This window comes from Mandrillus leucophaeus, unplaced genomic scaffold (assembly GCF_000951045.1).
Source record: "Mandrillus leucophaeus isolate KB7577 unplaced genomic scaffold, Mleu.le_1.0 Scaffold28, whole genome shotgun sequence".
Lineage (NCBI taxonomy): Eukaryota > Metazoa > Chordata > Mammalia > Primates > Cercopithecidae > Mandrillus > Mandrillus leucophaeus.
Window position 1 is genome coordinate 802,248 of NW_012102920.1, and position 12,435 is coordinate 814,682.

Here is a 12,435-nt window from a genome sequence, read left to right on the forward strand (position 1 = left end):
AAGGAAGGAAGGAAAGTTGGTTAAAGGAAACTTGTAAATATCCTTTTGCTTTTCATTTCCTTTGTTGTGTCTCCTTACTTCCTAATCACTGATTCTTACTTATGGAGAGACATTTTGAATGACCTATGTTTATGTTCATACAACGAAGGAAAAATGCAGCATCCTTCTCCTCCTTCATCCTCTTTGAGGTTCTCTCTGATCACCCCAAGAGAGTAAAACCCTTCTTATGCTGTCTGAGGATGCCATTTAAGTACTTATTTTTCTGATTACAGAAACAGCATGTTTTTGTGTTATGAGTCAGATGCCTCACTGCACAAAGGAAATGACAATCGTACACAATTCCATCATCTTCAGACAGCCACCTTCATTCATGGTCATAATAGGAGCCTTTATTTATTTCACCCTTCTCATTTGAAAATAAAATAGTTTCTCTTATTGAAAAAGTAGGCCAGGCGCAGTGGCTCATGCCTGTAATCCCAGCACTTTCGGAGGCCGAGGTGGGCAGATCACAAGGTCAAGAGATCAAGACCATCCTGGCCAACATGGTGAAACCCCGTCTCTACTAAAAATACAAAAATTAGCCAGGTGCATGCCTGTAGTCCCAGCTACTCGGGAGGCTGAGGCAGGAGAATTGCTTGAACCCAGGAGGTGGAGGTTGTAGAGCTGAGATCATGCCACTGTACTCCAGCCTGGCAACAGAGCAAGACCCTGTCTCAAAAAAAAAAGAAAGAAAGAAAGAAAGAAAAACTAGCATATGTACATGTGAGTTTCACATAGCTGCCATAACAAATTAAACTGAGTAGCTTAAAACAACACAAATTTATTCTCTGACAATTCCGGAAGCTAGAAGCCTGAAATCGAGGTGTCTCCAGTGTCTGATGCTGCAGCCGCCCTTGGCTCCCTTGGCTTGAGTATGCATCCCTCCTCTCAGCCTCTGTCATCACACGGCGTTCTCTCTCTCTCTCTCTCTCTCCCTCTGTGTGTGTTTGTGTGTGTGTGTGTGTGTGTGTGTGTGTGTGTCTGTGTCTTTCCTTCTCTCCTTAGGACATCGTCATGTTGCATTAAGGGCCACCTTACTGCAGTGTGACCTCATCTTAATTTACACCTTAACTATAATCCTCAAAGACCCGATTTCCAAATAAGATCACGTTCACAGATACCAGGGGTTAGGACTTGGGCATATGTTTTTAAGGAATACCATTCGACCCAGCAAATCAAAATAAAACATCTTCCAGGTGTGGTGGCTCCGGCCTGTAAACCCAGCACTTTGAGAGGCAAAGGTGGGTGGATTGTTTGAGCGCAGGAGTTCGAGACTAGGCAACATGGAGAAACCCTGTCTCTACTAAAATAAAAAAATTAGCTGAGTGTGGTAGCACACACCTGTAGTCCCAGCTACTCAGGAAGCTGAGGTGGGAGGATCTCTTGAGGCCAGGAGGCGGAGGTTGCAGTGAGCCATGATCAAACCACTGCACTGCAGCCTGGGTGACCAAGCAAGACCCTGTCTCAAAAATAAAAACAAAACACTGAACAATGCAAAGGGTTCTGCAATGCACACCAAGTCTACTTCTTTGCTGGCCCTGGCTCTCCTCCTCCAGCCCAGGAGCACACACTGTAATGGCCCTTGGGGTTTATCTCATAACCCTTCTATGCATGTAGAGACAGAGAGAGTATTGTCTGTAGTTCCCTTTTGGGTACAAGTGGTGATGTGCTACACTCTTCAGCACCCTGAATTTCTCTCTCAGTATATTTTGAAGATCATTCCATTACATCTCATTCAAATTGAACTTGTTATTTACAGCCACACTATATTCCATTATATGAGCGTATTGCAATTTACGTAACCAGTCTCCTATTGCCAGACATTCATGATAATGCCACCATGACAATCCTGGGACATGCTCTGCGACCACGTGTTGGCTGACACTGACTTGATCCCCAGAAATGTAATTGCTGGTGTGGATGGAAAGAGTCAAATTCTGTAAAATATTTGAAGAGATTTATTCTGAGCCAAATATGAGTGACCATGGCCTATGACACAGCCCTCAGTAGGTCCTGAGAACATGTGCCCAAGGTGGTCAGAGTAGAGCTTGATTTTATACATTTTAGGAAGGCATGAGACGTCAATCAAATACATTTAAGAAATACATTGGTTTGGTTCAGAAAGGTGGGACAACTCAAAGCAGAGACTTCCAGGCTGTCGGTAAATTTAAACATTTTCTGGTTGACAATTGGTTGAGGTTATCTGAAGACCTGCGATTAATGGAAAGGATGTTCAGGTCAAGACAAAGGATTGTGGGGACCAAGTTTTATTGTGCAGAGGAATCTCTCAGATAGCAGACTTCAGAGAGAGAGACTGTTGTAAAATGTTTCTTAAGGGACCTAAAAGGGAGCCTGGCTCTTGGTTGATTATCTCCTGGATCTGGAAAGGAAGGAAGGAAAACAAAGGAGAAGGGGATTCTCTATAGGATGTAGATTTTTTTCCCACAAGACATTTTGTCTTTTGTGGGAGAAAATCTGCATTTCTAAATAATCTGAATTAATATAGCTAGATCTCTTTCTTCCAGGCCCTCCTAATCCTAAAGAGATTAACTAAAAGTCTAGTACCTTTTAAAGATCTGAATAGGAAATATTTGTCATCTATTGTCTCTAAGGGCAGCCACTATAAGACTCCAAAAGAACCTTGGTCTGCACAATCTTTTGTCTTAACCTGAATATTTCCTTTCTATAATCCCAGGTCTTTAGACGAACTCAACCAATTGTCAACCAGAAGATGTTTAACTTTACCTACAACCCGAAAGCCCCACTTTGTCCCACCTTTCTGGACCAAAACAATGTATTTCTTAAATGTATTTGATTGATGTCTCATGCCTCCTTAAAATGCATAAAAGCAAGCTTATAAAAAATGTATAAAACCAACTGCCTTGGGCACATGTTCTCAGGCCCTCCTGAGGGCTGTGTCATGGGCCATCATCACTCATGTTTGGCTCAGAATATATCCCTTCAAATATTTTACCAAGTTTGACTCTTTTTGTAGACACTCCTATCCATGCTTGGCATCAGCTTGGGCTATCTTTATTGCTCAAGTGAATAGGACAATTTGCTGAAGTCCGATTTGCTGAAGTCCAGGAGTATCCCCTTCTCCCCCAGAGAATCCCTGATCTCCCAACATTCGGTTGGGATCTAAGGTTTCTTTTGCTGAGCAACTCCTTTTCAGGAGTTTCAGCTCACTTCCAACAGGGAAGGCGAGTTCAGGACTTTTCCTACTTCTGAGATGGTAGAGAGCAGTCTTCAGCCTGGGCCCCATTTCTAGGTAAGTAGCTGAATTGGAGTTTCATCTTGAAAATTCTCCCTCATGACTAAAAGTTAAGATTGACCACCAGCTGGTCTTCATTTCTGCTTCCATTAGAGCTCAGTAATCATACTGTCAGAAATTGTAAGTTCCTCTTCAAAGCTTCCTTGGTCTTTCTTGCTCTGTACACAGCCCTTCCTGCTTAATCTGTAGTGAGCACTTGTTTATCTGCTTAATCTGTAACCAGCAAACCTCTTACTCTGTAAACCACCCTTCCCATCTAGTTGGTAAGGAACAGCCTCTCCCTTCCCACATAATTGGCCATATTCAATTTCAAACACTAGCCAATCAGGTCAGCTTAGACTGTGCAGGCCAACTCCAACCAATGGGGAAAGGACACAGAAACAAGAACTGCATTAGGGATAAAAACCCCTGCCCTACCCCGCTCGGTGTGCTCTTGCAATCATGACTGACGCAGGCAGCACCCTTCTGCAGAAGTAAATGTGCCTTACTGAGAAATTTTCTACCTAAGTGCTGGTTTTCTTTGTAGCACCAAGCATTTATTTCTAACAATATAGTTTGGTTTCATTGTCATTTTGGTCTTTCTCCCATTGGATCTGACCATCTCTGCCTGACTTGGTCAAATCCAAATAAGAATTCCACACTGTAGGTAACAAGGCCTCTGGATTGGCTAAAATTCCTTGAAGCTGCAGAAAAGAAAAGAAAAAAGAAAAGAAAAGAAAAGAAAAGAACATGAACTTGATTTCTCTGTGTGCCTCCTTTCTTAAAAATTATTCTTTTGTTTATTTTTTCTTCCACCCTATTTCTCCCCAAAAGGGGAAGCCCTTTTGCCATCTTTGGTACCAAGTGAAAAAAAATGTCTAGAGAAGGGTTCTAATTGAAGCAACGTCATTGTCTGAGGCAAATACCTGAGGTTAATCATTTCATACCAGGGAAATTGAGGATGCAGACACACAAGAAGTGAGTTTAAGAGCAGAGGCTTAATAGGCAAAGGAAAGAGAAAAGAGGATAGCTCTCTCACCTGCAGAGAGAGAGGGGCACCCGAGGGGGTCTTCCAGGTCCTTGGTGAAATGCATGGGGTTTTATAGACGAGCTTGAGGAGGTGGTATCTGATTTACATAGGACATGAGAGGTTGGTCAGTCTAGGTGCACCATTTGCATAGTGCATGAAGAAGCCAGCCAACCCACCCTAATCTTTTATTATCCAGATGAGGTCTCTACCTGGCTGGTGTCATATTGCCTGCTTTTTACTGCACAGGTGGCGACCAAGAAAAGGGAAGGGGGAACCTCCATGTTGAACAGACTTAGCCTCCAGGGATCCCTCTTCTATCACCACAGCTGCCAGCATTTGCCTATGTAAACTTTTAGCTTGCTTATCTATACTTGCAGCTTGATTTTTCAGGCTGCTTTTTGTTAGGAAAGAAATGATTTGGGGACTGCTTTTTATTAAAAGGAAACTTTGCTGAGGACTCTCTTACCCTCCTTCTCTGCCTAAATTTCCTTCTAGCTCCTGTATCATAATGACTGGGATCCTTAAATAACTCAGAATAAAGGCACCACTCACCCTGTGTGGGGGTGTTCTTTGTGGAGTTTTCAGAGTCATGGCAGATTCTTCTCAGGTCTAAAGTTCTGCTTTCCTGTATCGCATTACCTGACTTCTTCAGCTTTTAGAGATACCAGAGATTACTCTGTACTGTGAGAGGATTTGACCTTGTTATGTGTAATGGCAGATGAGAGCTAAAATGTTAGGGAAGCCTGAGGACAGCTCACAGAAATTGGTCATCACTACAGGGGCCACTCATTGTACATTTAGATCAGAACATTGTGCATGCTTACTTGGCTCTGTTCCTTAGAGGGCTCCACCCTAAAGCCAATCATCTAATCAAGCTCAGCTGAAAATACTACCTATCAAACTAGGTCACTTCAGTAAAATTCTGTGTAAAGGAAATTTACGTCTTTAAAGGAAATTTCCATTTTGTAAGGACATCTCTGTCTCTGCATCTAAACCACTAGGAACTTTAACTAAGGGGGAGACAATGGCTTCATTTACATGACAGCCTTTGCCTTTTTTAGATCCAAGTCTGTGCCTTTGAGATGTACATTTTTTTGCCTTGCTTCACCTAAGTCATGTATTTGGAGGTACAAATTTAGAGTTGCTTAACCTTTTAGATATGGAATAGATAATCAAGAGATTAGTGGTCTAAAGTAGGGAAGAAAAAAATTCTGAAAACAAGCAAGTGAACATTTTAAATCTCTAAGATTTGCCTCTGTCTGGGTCTGTCAAGTCTGTGTATTCATATGTCACATAGAAATAATATTTCACTACCAATCATATGAAAGAGCTCTAATTAGTTGACTTAAAGAAAAGTAAGTGTTTATCAGACTAATAGAAGCTAGCCCAGTGGCCTTTCAGCTCACATGACTTTAGTAATCTTTGGTAAGATTAATTTGGTAAATTTACTCTCACAATTCTCTCCAGTAATTGAAAATCTTAAAGTCATGTTGTTTTAAATTAACTCATCCTAGGTTTTTCACTGGAAATGAGGGTTTCTAAGAGAATAGTAGGAACGTCAGATGCGTTTTTGGTGAAGTTTATAAGAACACATGAGGACGTGGTTATAAAAAAACATGAGGATGTGGTTTTTGCTTAATGAAACTTTTTTTTTCTAGTTTAGAGGACCTTTCTGCTGGTGTTGAGATAAAAAACACTATTCACATCCAACCATTCTTTCATAAACTGGTGAGTTTGCATTGGTACCTCTGGCTGGAATTCCAAGGCAAAAGCTATGGATCTCTATTTGTATATGTGTGTGTGAGAGTGTGTGTGTGCGAGAGTGTGTGTGTGCATGTGTGCATGTATGCATGTGGTGTGTATGTGTGCGTGTGTGTGCAAGTGTGTGCATGTGTGTGTGCAAGTGTGGGGTGTGGAAATGTGTGCATGTGAGTGCGAGTGTGTGGTGTGTGCAAGTGTGTGTGCATGTGAGTGTGCACATGTGAGTGCATGTGTGAATGTGTGCATGTGTGCATGAGTGTGTGCAAATGTGTGCATGTGTGTCAGTGTGTGCACGTGTGTGCGCATGTGAGTGGGTGATGTGCTTTGTGTGTGCTTGTGTGTGCTTGTGTGTGTGCATGTGTGCTTGTGTGTGCATGTGTGCTTGTGTGTGCATGTGTGTGAGTGTGCACGTGTGCGCTTAGGTGTGTTTATGTATGCATGCATGTGTTTTGTTGTGTTGTGACCACAAGGTATCAAATTGGCTTAAAAATAATGGAGTGCTAATCATTTAAGTAAATAAGTGCAAATACTTTTCAAGTTCGTATGACTTCAGTAAATCTTCAATAAACTAGCTTTAAAATCATTGGTAAAATAAAATTAGAAATGTCTTCAGATTTGTCAATATATGTTATTATTTAGATTTATTGGTCCAATATTGTTAGTTTAATAAAAACAGTAAATCCTGAGTTATTGGCCAAAAACAACCATTTATTTAACCTTAAGATTCTTACTTAGGTAAACACCTGAAATTCACTGGCTGTAAAAATGGTCAACAGAGAAATAACTTTAAATGATGACTATAAACCAAAATATATCTGAGACAGGTCCCAATGAATTTAGAAGTTTCTTTTGCCAAGGTTAAGGACATGCCCATGTGAGCCCCCAAAATCTGAGACAGGTCTCATTTAATTTAGAATGTTAATTGTGTCAAAGTTGAGGACATGTGTCCATGACACAACCTCAGGAGGTCCTGATGACAGGTGCCCAAGGTGGTCTGAGCACAGTTTGGTTTTATGCATTTTAGGGAGACATGAGACATCAATCAACGTATGTAAGATGAACGTTGGTTCAGTCCAGAAAGGCGGGACAACTCGAAGCTGGGAAGGGGCTTCCAGGTCATAGGTAGATAAGAGATAAATGGTGGTATTCTTTTGAGTTTCTGAAGAGCCTCTCAAAGGAGGCAATCAAATATATATTTAACCCAGTGAACAGAGGGCTGACTTTCAATAGCATGAAAGGCAGGTTTGCCCAAAGCAGTTCCCAACTTGACTTTTCCCTTTAGCTTAATGATTTGGGGAGCCCAAGAGATTTTCATTTCACACCTATGGCACAGTCTCAGAAGGTCCTGACGACTTGTGCCCAGGCTGGTTGGGCTACAGCTTTTTCACACATTTTTAGGGAGACATAAGACATCAATCAACACATGTAAGACGTAAAGTTCAGTCTAGAAAAAGCCAGACAACTGGAAATGCGGCCTTCCGAGTCATAGGCAGACTCAAAGATTTTCTGATCAGCAGTTGGTTATTACCTAAAGATCTGAAATCAGTAGAAAGGAATGTTTGAGTTACAATAAGGGGTTGTGGAGACCAAAGTTTTATCACACAGGTGAAGTCTCCAGGTGGAGGTTTCAGAGAGAACAGATTGTAAATGTTTCTTATCAGACGTAGAGCGTCTATCCTCTCAGTCTGAAGGTCTGTGTTGATGGTAATGAGGTATGTCCAACTCCCTCTTCCCATCTTGGCCTGAGCTAGTTTTTCAGGTTAACTTTGGAATGCACTTGGCAGAGAGGAGGGGTCCAATCAGATGGTTGGGGGGCTTAGAATTTTACTTCTATCATAATTTCCATAAGCAATCTAGGTAAACTATTAAAAATTAATTAGGTAAATTAACAGAATAAATGTTTGCAAGGAAGCATCATAGAATTTAAAATCTGAAGTTACAGTAAATTAAATATTTGTTAAATGTCTGCATCGTTTCCAATTGTTTTTAACAAAAATTTGATTATAGGAGAAAACATTTTTCTAAAAAATAGTGTGTTCTTATGAAAAGGAAATAATTTTTGTCTAATTCACAGGCTCTTTAAAAGTCATTTTTGAAACAAGGTGTATTAGTCAGGGTTCTCTAGAGGGGCAGAACTAATAGGATAGATGTATACATATAAAGGGGAGTTTATTAAGTATTAACTCACATGATCACAAGGTCCCACAGAAGGCTGTCTGCAAGCTGAGGAGCAAGGAAGCCGGTCTGAGTCCCAAAACTGAGGAACTTGGAGTCCAATGTTCAAGGGCAGGAAGCATCCAGCATAGGAGAAAGGGGTAGACTGGGAGGTCAGGCCAGTCTAGTCTTTTCACATTCTTCTGCCTGCTTTTTTTTTTTTTTTTTTTTTTTTTTGGAGACGGAGTCTTGCTCTGTCTGCCAGGCTGGAGTGCAGTAGCACGATCTCGGCTCACTGCAAGCTCCACCTCCCGGGTTCATACCATTCTCCTGCCTCAGCCTCCCGAGTAGCTGGGACTACAGGCATCCGCCACCATGCCTGGCTAATTTTTTTATATTGTTAGTAGAGACGGGGTTTCACCGTGTTAGCCAGGATAGTCTCGATCTCCTGACCTCACGATCCACCCTCCTCGGCCTCCCAAAGTGCTGGGATTACAGGCGTGAGCCACCGTGCCCAGCCTGCCTGCTTTTTATTCCAGCCGCGCTGGCAGCTGATTAGATGGTGCCCACCCAGACTGAGGGTGGGTCTGCCTCTCCCCGTCCACCAACTCAAATGTGAATCTCCTTTGGCAGCACCCTCGCAGACACGCCCAGGAACAGTACTTTGCATCCGTCAATCCAATCAAGTTGACATTAAGTATTAACCATCACACAAGGTAAAAGGAACCAGCACATAAGAGAGATATACAGAATGTTATAAATATGAAGAGGTATTTTTGGTAAGAAAGGTTAAAAGGAAAGTAATTTTATATGAGAAAAAATCTTGTGTGGTAATTTTATTGTCCTAAAATAAAATGACTGGTTATTTAAGAAAGAGGGATGTTTAGGATAAAACAGGAACTCCCAGCATATTGTAAATGGTTTGAGTAAGTGGTAATAAGGTTTGCAAAAAGGGAATTTATGAAAAAAACTTCACATAATCAAATTGGTCTAATTAAAAGGAAATTAAAATAGTCATTCTAGAGGTTGGGTTTTGATATTAAAATACACTAATAAACTAAAGAAATGGTTAGAACAGCAAAATTTGGCCGGGCGCGGTGGCTCAAGCCTGTAATCCCAGCACTTTGGGAGGCCGAGACGGGTGGATCACGAGGTCAGGAGATCGAGACCATCCTGGCAAACACGGTGAAACCCCGTCTCTACTAAAAAATACAAAAAACTAGCCGGGCGAGGTGGCGGGCGCCTGTAGTCTCAGCTACTCGGGAGGCTGAGGCAGCAGAATGGCGAGAACCTGGGAGGTGGAGCTTGTAGTGAGCTGAGATCCGGCCACTGCACTCCAGCCTGGGCGGCAGAGCGAGACTCCGTCTCAAAAAAAAAAAAAAAAAAAAAAGAACAGCAAAATTTTCTTAAGGTATTGATTTACTCAGTAAAATTATAAGAGATTTTAAGTTTTTTAATTCAAAAGTTTAACTTTCATTGCATCTCACTGTTTTCAGCTTTCTCTCCCCTTCAAGAAGGCCCAAAATAACTTTCTCCTTCAAATTTTTCATCAGCTCCTGTAACTACTTTCCTCAGGTTCTAACTGTAGTTGTGGCCTGATGCCACAAAATATTTTATCTTAAGGATCTCAGCTGGGCACAGTGGCTCACACCTATAATCCTAATACTTTGGGAGGCCGAGGTGGGTGGCTCTTATGAGGTTAGGAGTTTGAAACCAGCCTGACCAACATAGTGAAACCCCATCTCTACTAAAAATACAAAAAAATTAGCCAGGTGTGGCTGGCACCTGTAATCCCAGCTACTTGGGAGGCTGAGGCAGGAGAATTGTTTGAACCCAGGAGATGGAATTTGCAGTGAGCTGAGATCACATCACTGCACTGCAGCCTGGGCGACAGAGCAAGACTCTGTCTCCAAAAGAAAAAAAAAAAAAAAAGATCCAAAGGAAATGTTTCCTTTCAATATAACCGTCTGTGCTCTTGGCTTCAAATTCTTCTATGAAGTTGGAAACTTTCATTTCTGACCCAGGACAGATTCTTCCTATGTGTCTAACTAATTCAAGTCCTAAGAAAACTGAGATTAAAAAAAAATAAGGTTACAGTATCTGTGTAACTCTAGGTATTGCTTTTAAAGACCTTGTGCCACTAAGTTACAGGGCTTTGACTCTGGTGTAGGACACAAAGCCTACTAAACTTTAAACACAAACAGCAGTTAAAGCCTCGTCTTCAGACCCATGAGATGACAATCAAAATAGCCTGCATTCATGAGACACAGGACCCGATATTAACACTATCCAGCCCCTCCCGAAGAGGTGAGCACGTGAGATTTTCAGGGCTGATTATGAGAGAAAAAATTAGTTCGGAGTTTCTCTACAAATTAAAGATTAATATCAAAGCCACACTGATGGAAGACTGGCATCCGGGCCCTGGTATCAGATTAACAAGGTATTCTTAGAGCATTAACAACTCTTTAATTGAAGAAATTTAAAAAAGTTTATGGAAATTACGTCTTACGGTCAAGATGATTAAAATGTAATTGATTTGTTTATAATATTTGAGAGACCGATTTAGTTGGCCTTCTGCTGTCTTTATGACGGAGTATTGTTTGGGAAAGTACACCTTTTCTCTCAAAGAATAATAGGTTTTGCTCTCTTTTTTTTTTTAATCCTTGAGTTACCAGTTTGGCTTAATAAATGGCTTATTTTACAGTGATCAGCAATCCTGTTTTGTGATATCAAGTGTTTTAAACTTTTGATCTTTTACAAACTTTTCAAAATCAAATTCTAAATTCAGTCTATTTGCCCTATTAAATTTTTGATATCAGGTCCCCTGAAGACCAAAAGAGACAAATTTTGCTTATTTGGTAAAATAAAATCGTATGGGAAGCATTGTCGAATATGAAACGATATTTAACCTTCTGTGGATTATTTTCATATAAATGTGTTATCAGGGCCGAGCGTGGTGGTTCACGCCTGTAATCCCAGCACTTTGGGAGGCTGAGGCAGGTGGATCACCTGAGGTCAGGAGTTCAAGACCATCGTGGCCAACATGATGAAACCCTGTCTCTGCTAATAATACCAAAATTAACTGGGCGTGGTGGTGCACGCCTATAATCCCAGCTACTCAGGAGGCTGAGGCAGGAGAATCACTTAAACCCAGGAGGCGCAGGTTGCAGTGAGTGGAGATTGCACCATTGGACTCCAGTCTGGGTGACAAGAGGGAAACTCCATCTCAAAATAAATAATTAATGTGTTATTAGTATGTGTTCCAAAATTATATGAGATTCCTGTGATTCTGCTAGGTCTCAGTATATGTTATCAGTAATAATTATTGTTATGATGTAAAATTGTTGTATGCCACAGAAACAACCAAATTTCCTTGTCAGTTAAGTCTTTAACCATGGTTGGTCTGAGACGTTTGTCATCCACAATTGTTATTTTGCTTTAATCCTTTTATGGAATGGTTTATAATCAGCCATAGAACTCTGAGGAGTACTCTTAAATATAGGTTTCTGATAAATTTAGAGATTGTGCCATTGGAGCAGAGAGAAAAACTTCCCGGCTCTCGTGGAGAGCTGATATATTCATGAAGTTTGCTGATCTCGTATCAAACAGAACAGGAGTTAAATGCACGGACTGATCTAATAGAAGATTGAAATAATTGTGCATGGCTTTTTATAAACAGAAATTTGCTGATTCTTTTTTTGTTTTTCAGAGTCAAAAAAAAAAAAAGAAACTTTCTCTTCTTTTAAGCTATTTACAGCTTTTACCAATGGAATATAGTATACTCTTATGAGCAAAATTTAAAATATAATTCCTTTCTCTCAACCTAATTTCTTCAAACTTTGGAAACTTTGTGAGTATTCTTAATTTGTAACAATACGGTGTAAAACAAAAACAAAATTCTAAGTCCCACCCACCCAACGGACGGACCCTCCCCTCAGCCAAGGACTACTTCTGGTCTACAATACTAATAATCTTCTGGCCTGCTACTACTGATAATCCCAAAGTTAACCTGAAAAACTAGTTGGGGTCATCCTGAGAAATGGGGGTCAGACATGTCTTCTTATACCTTCCTCCCTTTTGGAATTCAGACACAACTAATCAGTATTAACATCAACACAGAGACCTTAAGGCGGATAGAACAGACTCTTTAAGTCTCATAAGAAGCATTTACAACCGATTCTGTGAAGCCTGCTACCTG